The following is a 9885-nucleotide window of genomic DNA, read 5'->3' as shown; positions in this document are numbered from 1 at the left end:
CGTAGCTTATAATTGATGGATCGTTTCCATTTTTACATGTGGTTGCAAAAGAAGTATTTGCTGAACGATGTGGATGTTAGCCTGAGAGCGAATCTCAGCAGTGCCGCTTTCTATTTGACGGCTACGGCTACTGATGATACCACTTACAAAACCAATCTCGAAGAGGGCCAGACTCTACGTGCGACATGTGAAAGTGTTACGTAAAATGGGAAACGACATCAGTTACACTTTGAACAGACCGACCGCCAAGTAGCCGATACGACGTGTGGAATTGAAAATTTTCACCATTCCCGCTGAACAGCGATCTGTGATTGAAGATATTCTGATCCAAGGACAGTTACCCAAGCATTTAATCCTTGGCATCGACAAGATTTCAGCCGTCACCAAAGCCTACAATGAAAGTCCTTTCCAGTTTAAACATTATAAAGTGTCCAAGATCGAAGTCAGTCGATGGCAAGACTTTGTGTACCAGACCTTTCGAACCTAAGTTTGACCTGAATAATTACTTGAGATCGTACTTATCCTTGTACGAAGCTACCGGACAATATAGACCAACACCAGTCACAGAATTAAGTACGAAGAATATGCAGGAGGCTACACTTTGTGGGCTTTTGATTTCACTCCTGACCAAGTCAGCGACGAGGAACATTTCCACCCAATAAAATCCAGTCCGATTCGTGTGAAAATCCAGTTTGCAGAAGCTCTACGCGCAAACAATACGGTGAACGTCATCCTGTATGCCGAATTCGACAATACGATAGAAATAAACAGTTTGAGAGAAGTCATTCTAGACTATTAGAAGCAATGGAAGACTGTAATCCCTCTTTGAATGTTGGAGAATCTATGGAAATGGAATGGGATGGTTCCTTGGAAGCAGAACCCCAAGACAAAGAAGAAAAGGACATAGTGATGAAGTCCAGATGGCCAGGACAAGAACAACATTTTGTCTCCTGTTTTGCCAAACACCTGACAGAAAAAAATACGGAATGTATCAAGAAAGATTGCTATAGATGTCGAAACGATCATCCTAGTTAAATTCAACACGATAAATGTCTGATGCTGAGTCAAGAAGCAGCCGTGTTGCATCAGTGGTTAAAAGACTTGCATGATCATTCCTCTCCTCCATTGATGGCACTGGATATCCATCGTATCGAAGCTCTCTTGGCCCAGAGTGCGGAGACGAAGCGAAGAAACGGTTACTTGTCAGAGATTTTCAAGCAAAATGTTAGGATCGAATTGATGACTTATCATTACGTGTGAAACAAAACTCAGAAAAACAAAGCACAAAAATGGATAAATGGGAACTTTGTTACCTTTTGAACCCCAGTTAGTGCACTACTTCTTGGAATCCTGTCGTGTGTGCTAAAGATGAACTACCTCATCGCAAACTTCAAGATCATCAAGATTATGTCATCAACGCGGACGACAGTCATCTACCATGAACCCACTGGGTAGCCGTCTACTTTCCTCAAGAAGGTTGTGTAGGGTGTCTTGATTCGTCTGGATTGCCACCTTTGGAAGACGACATCATTGACTTTATGAAAAGAAATGCCCAGACGACACGATTCAATAATGTGAAATTACAAGGCACAGATTCCATGGTGTGTGGTCAATATTCGGTGTATTTTCTTTATCAAGGCAGTCTTGGATCTTTTTTAGAACATTTAGTGACTTATTTTGATCGTCACTCATTAGAAACGATGAGAAAGTAGATCGATGGTTTTGTGACCATTATGGTTATCTTTTGTCTTTAGCTAGGAAATGTGGTGTAGATCAATGGCCCAGTAACTTCCATCGGGAGTCTAGCTTAACGTCACGACGTTGTCAACCTTGTCAAAAACGGCTTCTTATTTGAAAAATTGTTAGTTTGTATGATTGTTTGAAAACATGTTTCATGGTTACATTTTGTTTGAATAAAAAATGTTGTGTTTTTTAAAGAAATTGTATGTCGTTTGTTTTCAATTTTTATCATGATACATGCTCTTTGATTTCTCTCTATCATTCTCCCTCAAATCAACAATTCTAGTGGTTCTACCCAACAAAAAATCGTAGGGATGTTTCCTATCGCGTCCATATAAAGCGAGACAGTCTCCAGTCTGACCATCCGTTGTTGACTCATCCTCCTATAAAGATGTGTTCAAGACTAGCCAAGCTGAACGAACCTTACGTGAATTTACACCGTGTCAGAAAAAGCCTAATACCAAAGCCTGAAGACATATAGAATGTCAGAATGCTGAAAGTGACCGAAGACTTGATAGAAGAGCTCTTGAGATAGGAAATCAAGAAGGAAAAATAAGAATGACGGAGAATTATAAACATCAGAAGCAAAGAGAGCAAAGAGAACAGCAGCACAATCAGGAAACAGACAGAGGATTTGTTGACTGCCGTGTAGACAAGATAGAGTTTTCCCTTCTCTTTCCGAAGAAGCCGACCTTATCCTGTGGGAAAGCCTGCTGCCAGACGTGGACGCAATCTTAGACGATACACGATTGCCATAACACCCCGTCCACAAAATCAGCCCTTTTCAGGGCTATCTAATACTTTAGAAAAGACATACTGATTGAATTGCCAATTCTGTGTTAGTAAGTTAAAAATAATAGAAGTGTATCTGTAAGCACTTCATTTCTGTGTTTTATGTATAAAAAAATAGAAGTGTGTCTATAAGCACTTCGTTTCAGTAGCTTGTCAAATTGTGTGTAATTTTGATTGTAGTTAGTGCTTGTAGGTAAAACAGTGAGTGTTTTGTATAGGTCAGGACGTTCCATGTTTTTTGTGATGATGTGGGTCTTGTAAGTTGTGGTAACACGGGATGTTTTTCTTCACTTCCGCGCTTGACAAATATCAAAGGAGCGCTCGTATGTCTGGCTACCCATGTGTATGCTATATATGTCTATGTCCCGCCAAACGTTCTAGAGTGTTTTCCCGCTCCTTGGTCCCAATAGAGGTCATCCACATGCAACATTGTTGCAATATTGTTACCAACCTTCAGTACCGTGACGTCACCTCACCTGTTCCATTCCTATTGTCCCTATAGCAATGGTAAGTCCCATTGTCCCTGAAAGGTCCCACGAACTTTTTGACAGGAATTTCCATTGTCCCTATAAGTCTTGTCCCCAAAGACTCCCACGACCTTTATGACTGAGATTTCCATTGTCCAAAATGTCCCACTATACTATTTAAGGGCTACTACTAAATTCATACTTAACTATTATGTTATTTTCTAGGTAACCTGCATATCTGCATACACACTCTCACTATTGTTGAGTGTGAAACGTAGAAAACTAGAGATAAATTTTTTTTACATCGTTTGACATTCCTAAATCTTTACGCCTGAAAACTATATCCTTGACTGTGTGTGCCCACAGAAGTTAGATTTGTTGAGAAGTGTCGTCCTGAAGAGTGAGTTGCATCTTCAAAGCTTCAGTTTGGGTGTAATTTTTAGTAGGGAACAGTGACAAGTTTAATACCGGGTATATCATTTCCTAGCACAAAAGTAATGACAGATATTAAACTCGCAGATTCACCTATGATAAACCAACTGCATCAAGAATTTCCGGTACAGTATGTACAGGAGATCAGAAATACATTTAAACTTTCAAAGCAATTATATGTATGTATGTATGTATGTATGTATGTATGTATGTATGTATGTATGTATGTATTGTGTGTGTGTATGTATGTATGTATGTATGTATGTATGTATGTGTGTGTGTACTGTATGTATGTATGTATGTGTTGTGTTGTGTGTATGTATGTATGTATGTGTGTGTATGTATGTATGTATGTATGTATGTATGTGTTGTGTGTGTATGTATGTATGTATGTATGCATGTATGTATGTGTTGTGTGTGTGTGCATGTATGTGTGTGTGTATGTATGTATGTGTGTGTATATATATGTATGTGTTGTGTGTGTATGTATGTATGCATGTATGTATGTATGCATGTGTGTGTATGTATGTATGTGTGTGTGTGTGCATGTGTGTGTGTGTGTGTTATTCTACATGGGCTGGATCTAAAATTGGACTGATGGGGAGAATTTTGAAGTTATAGATATGTAATTTAACGTAGTCACTGACATTTTGTCTTTTCGCAATGTAGTTTTGAAAAGTAATGTAACATAAACTCCAATTTCGCCATTCATATATAGATCACAGTTAGGAAAATAATTCATGTATTCTGCTCATTTTGCTTCACATATTTAGTAAAAATAATTCTATTAGGTTCGATAAAATGGAATAGAAGTTTATTTTTGGCGACGCTCTCTCTCTCTATCTCTCTCTGTATGATGACAACTAAAAGGTAAATCAGTGCAATTGTCCCAAAACTTGCACATGTATTGGTTTTCACTCTATATTTGTCAAGAAATAGAAGTACGAAAATGTGTATCAATGAATTACCAGATGCTCTATACAGTGTTTAATGAATGTTTATCGATGTATGACCAGAGGCTTTATACAGTGATTATTGAATGTTTGTCGATGTATGACCAGAGGCTTTATACAGTGTTTATTGAATGTGTATCAGTGTATGATCAGAGACATTATACAGTGTTTATTGAATGTTTATCAATGTATGACCAGAGGCTTTATACAGTGTTTATTGAATGCGTATCAATGTATGATCAGAGACTTTATACAGTGCAGTGTTCATTGGTTGTGGATCAATGTATGGCCAGAGGCTTTATGTAGTGTTTATTGGTTGTGTATCGATGTATGACCAGAGGCATTATATAGTGTTTATTAGTTGTGTATCGATGTATGACCAGCGGTTTTATACAGTGTTCATTGGTTGTGTGTTAATGTATGACCAGAGGCTTTATACAGTGTTTAGTGAGTGTGTATCAATGTATGATCAGAGACTTTATACAGTGCAGTGTTCATTGGTTGTGTATCAATGTATGACCATAGACTTAATACAGTGTTTATTGGTTGTGTGTTAATGTATGACCAGAGTCTTTATACAGTGTTTATTGAATGTGTATCAATGTATGACCATAGACTTAATACAGTGTTTATTGGTTGTGTGTTAATGTATGACCAGAGTCTTTATACAGTGTTTATTGAATGTGTATCAATGTATGACCATAGACTTAATACAGTGTTTATTGAATGTGTATCAATGTATGACCATAGACTTAATGCAGTGTTTATTGAATGTGTATCAATGTATGACCAGAGGTTTAATACAGTGTTTATTGAATGTGTATCAATGTATGACCATAGACTTAATACAGTGTTTATTGAATGTGTATCAATGTATGACCATAGACTTAATATAGTGTTTATTGAATGTGTATCAACGTATGACCATAGACTTAATACAGTGTTTATTGAATGTATATCAATGTATGACCAGAGGCTTTATACAGTGTTTATTGAATGTGTATCAATGTATGACCAGAGGCTTTATACAGTGTTTATTGAATGTGTATCAATGTATTGACCAGAGGCTTTATACAGTGTTTATTGAATGTGTATCAATGTATGACCAGAGGCTTTATACAGTGTTTATTGAATGTGTATCAATGTATGACCAGAGTCTTTATACAGTGTTTATTGAATGTGTATCAATGTATGACCAGAGTCTTTATTCAGTGTTCATTGAATGTGTATCAATGTATGACCAGAGGCTTTATACAGTGTTTATTGAATGTGTATTAATGTATGATCAGAGACTTTATACAGTGCAGTGTTCATTGGTTGTGTGTTAATGTATGACCAGAGGCTTTATACAGTGTTTATTGAATGTGTATCAATGTATGACCAGAGTCTTTATACAGTGTTCATTGAATGTGTATCAGTGTATGACCAGAGGCTTTATACAGTGTTTATTGAATGTGTATTAATGTATCACCAGAGGCTTTATACAGTGTTTATTGAATGTGCATCAATGTATGACCAGAGGCTTTATACAGTGTTTAAATGTGTATCAATGTATGACCAGAGTCTTTATACAGTGTTCATTGGTTGTGTGTTAATGTATGACCAGAGGCTTTATATAGTGTTTATTGAATGTGTATCAATGTATGACCAGAGGCTTTATACAGTGTTTAAATGTGTATCAATGTATGACCAGAGTCTTTATACAGTGTTCATTGGTTGTGTGTTAATGTATGACCAGAGGCTTTATACAGTGTTTATTGAATGTGTATTAATGTATGATCAGGGACTTTATACAGTGCAGTGTTCATTGGTTGTGTGTTAATGTATGACCAGAGGCTTTATACAGTGTTTATTGAATGTGTATCAATGTATGACCAGAGGTTTTATACAGTGTTTATTGAATGTGTATTAATGTATCACCAGAGGCTTTATACAGTGTTCATTGAATGTGTATTAATGTATCAGCAGAGGCTTTATACAGTGTTTATTGAATGTGTATCAATGTATGATCAGAGACTTTATACAGTGTTTATTGAATGTGTATCAATGTATGATCAGAAACTTTATACAGTGCAGTGTTCATTGGTTGTGTATCAATGTATGACCAGAGGCATTATATAGTGTTTATCGGTTGTGTTACCAATGTATGACCAGAGGTTTTATACAGTGTTCGTTGGTTGTGTGTTAATGTATGACCAGAGGCTTTATACAGTGTTTAATGAATGTGCATTAATGTATCACCAGAGGTTTTATACAGTGTTCATTGGTTGTGTGTTAATGTATGACCAGAGGCTTTATACAGTGTTTATTGAATGTGTATTAATGTATGATCAGAGACTTTATACAGTGCAGTGTTCATTGGTTGTGTGTTAATGTATGACTAGAGGCTTTATACAGTGTTTATTGAATGTGTATCAATGTATGACCAGAGGCTTTATACAGTGTTTATTGAATGTGTATTAATGTATCACCAGAGGCTTTATACAGTGTTCATTGAATGTGTATTAATGTATCACCAGAGGCTTTATACAGTGTTTAAATGTGTATCAATGTATGACCAGAGTCTTTATACAGTGTTCATTGGTTGTGTGTTAATGTATGACCAGAGGCTTTATACAGTGTTTATTGAATGTGTATTAATGTATCACCAGAGGCTTTATACAGTGTTTATTGAATGTGTATTAATGTATCACCAGAGGCTTTATACAGTGTTCATTGAATGTGTATCAATGTATGACCAGAGGCTTTATACAGTGTTTACTGAATGTGTATTAATGTATCACCAGAGGCTTTACACAGTGTTTATTGAATGTGTATCAATGTATGATCAGAGACTTTATACAGTGCAGTGTTCATTGTTGTGTATCAATGTATGACCAGAGGCATTATATAGTGTTTATCGGTTGTGTTACCAATGTATGACCAGAGGTTTTATACAGTGTTCATTGGTTGTGTGTTAATGTATGACCAGAGGTTTTATACAGTGTTTAATGAATGTGTATTAATGTATCACCAGAGGTTTTATACAGTGTTTATTGGCTGTGTATCGATGTATGACCAGAGGCTTTATACAGTGTTCATTGGTTGTTTATCAATGTATGACCAGAGGTTTTATACAGTGTTCATTGTTTGTGTGTTAATGTATGACCAGAGGTTTTATACAGTGTTCATTGGTTGTGTGTTAATGCATGACCAGAGGTTTTATACAGTGTTCATTGGTTGTGTATCAATGAATGACCAGAGGTTTTATACAGTGTTCATTGGTTGTGTGTTAATGTATTACCAGAGGCATTATACAGTGTTTATTGGTTGTGTGTTAATGTATTACCAGAGGTTTTATATTATGTTCCACATTTTTTGTGTCAGGTCCTTAGGCAGTTGTTTATATGACTAAAAGCACAATCAGATTTAAGGTTCTGATGGGACCACTACCATGTATTATAGCAAAAATGTATTCCATTTCAGTGCTGATAACTACAAAAAGTGACAATGGGATATGAAAATAGTTTCTAGGGAGGTTCTACCTTGCTGACAGAAGTATGCTAATCTCTCTCGTGAAGACCTAAGCCATGTCTTTAAGGTGTTATATAGCGGTGTGGTGATATGAATTATTATTGGTCACTTATGGCAGTACACTGCACATGCCCTTATGAAACCTTGCTATCTCCACCGGACTACTGGAGAGCTTCCAAGCTGATCCGATGCTAACACTTTGTTCCAGATACCAGGCTAGACCTGAAAAGATACAATATGTTCACTTAATTCTAGAAAACAGTAAGATGTAGATCAATGAAGTTAAAATGTGTTATATATGGTGAATTCAAAATAACATTAAGGTTGCAAGCATGGGAAAAAATATTAGACTTGACAGAGTGAGACTCAGAAGTGTGAAGCAATGGCCATGTATTAAAGTGATAAATTCATCCTAAAAATATATGATGTTTCTAGAAGCATATTTAGCCATTTACAGCTTAAATAATTAATCAGGTAGACTATGTATCATAAAGTTTAAGGCAATATTGGTGCAGTGAGGTTTGATCATTGGTGCAAACATTAGTACATACCAGTATACACTGGAAAGTCAAGTGACAATGTACTAAATTAAAATATATTACTATAAGCAATCTTATTCATGAGGAAAATAACAATTTTAGATATTGCAAGTGAATACAGTCAAATGTGGCCACACAGATCAGCTATAGGTACCAATAAATCCTATATCATCAACTAAATGGGAAATTCTGGTCCCCAAAACTTGTAAACAAGGATGGAAATTTGCATATGTGGGACATATACAATGTACTTGTTAAGATCAAATGTGCAAACATAATTCAAATGATCTGTTTGAACATTTATAGCATATTTTTAAGAGTATTGGTTACCAGTTATTAAGCTCATTGATTCAGTAGAATCAGATGTCAGCTGATGCTACAATACCGCACTCTGTCAAAGTACGAAATAGAAATATGTTACCATACATAGGCATATTCATGATGAAAATAACATTTTTGGATATTTTCAGTGCACACAGCCAGAAATGTGCCTTACAGATTCACTATATGTATAATGTCTGCCTATATGATGTACTGAATGTGAACTTTTGATCCCAAACATTCCAAAATATACGGATATTTGTTCATGTGGGATATGTAACCATGTTAAGATCAGTTGTACAAAGTTAAATTCAAATAATCTGTTTGAATATTTCTTATGTAATCTTTAGAGTGTCAGTTAACAAATATTATTAATAATTACCCGTACAAAATAATTAGGTGGATTCCACCTGGAACTTAAGCAGACTCCAGGCGGAATCTGCCTAAAATGTTAAAAATCTGGTTAATACAAAGGCGGACATGAAAAATTTGAAAAGTCAAAGATGAATCCATCTAAGAGTCCGTCTAACTCTAAGATGGACTTTTGTCAAATTCCTGCTAAAAATACATCTTTAGGTGTAATTTTGGACTTGGTTGATTTTCCACCCACCATCTAGGTGGAATTAGGAACTTAGTCACTGGCATCTATTATATGAAAGGCGGAATCTGGACTTAGTTTATTTTCTAACCAACATCTAGGCGGAATGAAGAACTCAGTCATTTACATCAGTTAAATAAGGCAGAATTTGGACTTGGCATTTGTGTGTCTGTAAAGTTAAATGTAAATTTTGACTTTTTTTATTTGTGCAGCAGCGATGAACTGAATATTTGTATCATATTCATTTTACAAAGATAATGCTATTAAATTACATGAACGATTGAAAGAAATTTTTTGAATAATACATTTTTTAAAAAAAATATGCAGGTTTCTATTTTATTTGATATATTCAAGCTTCGATGATGTGACCCAACAAATTTGAAAACAACATCAAGGTTCAGAATTTCTGAGGTGATGTATTTATTCCACAATGAATCTGTTGCTTCAGAGATTAGTAAACTGTGCAACATCTCAGAGTCAATAACTGTACTTGCCTCCAAATAGAACTAAATTCCATAGTTATCGATAAA

This window comes from Sinohyriopsis cumingii, chromosome 10 (genome assembly GCF_028554795.1).
Source record: "Sinohyriopsis cumingii isolate HCF-2022 chromosome 10, ASM2855479v2, whole genome shotgun sequence".
In the NCBI taxonomy this organism is placed as follows: Eukaryota; Metazoa; Mollusca; class Bivalvia; order Unionida; family Unionidae; genus Sinohyriopsis; species Sinohyriopsis cumingii.
The sequence above is the reverse complement of the archived record's forward strand: the minus strand, read 5'-3'. Positions refer to the sequence as shown.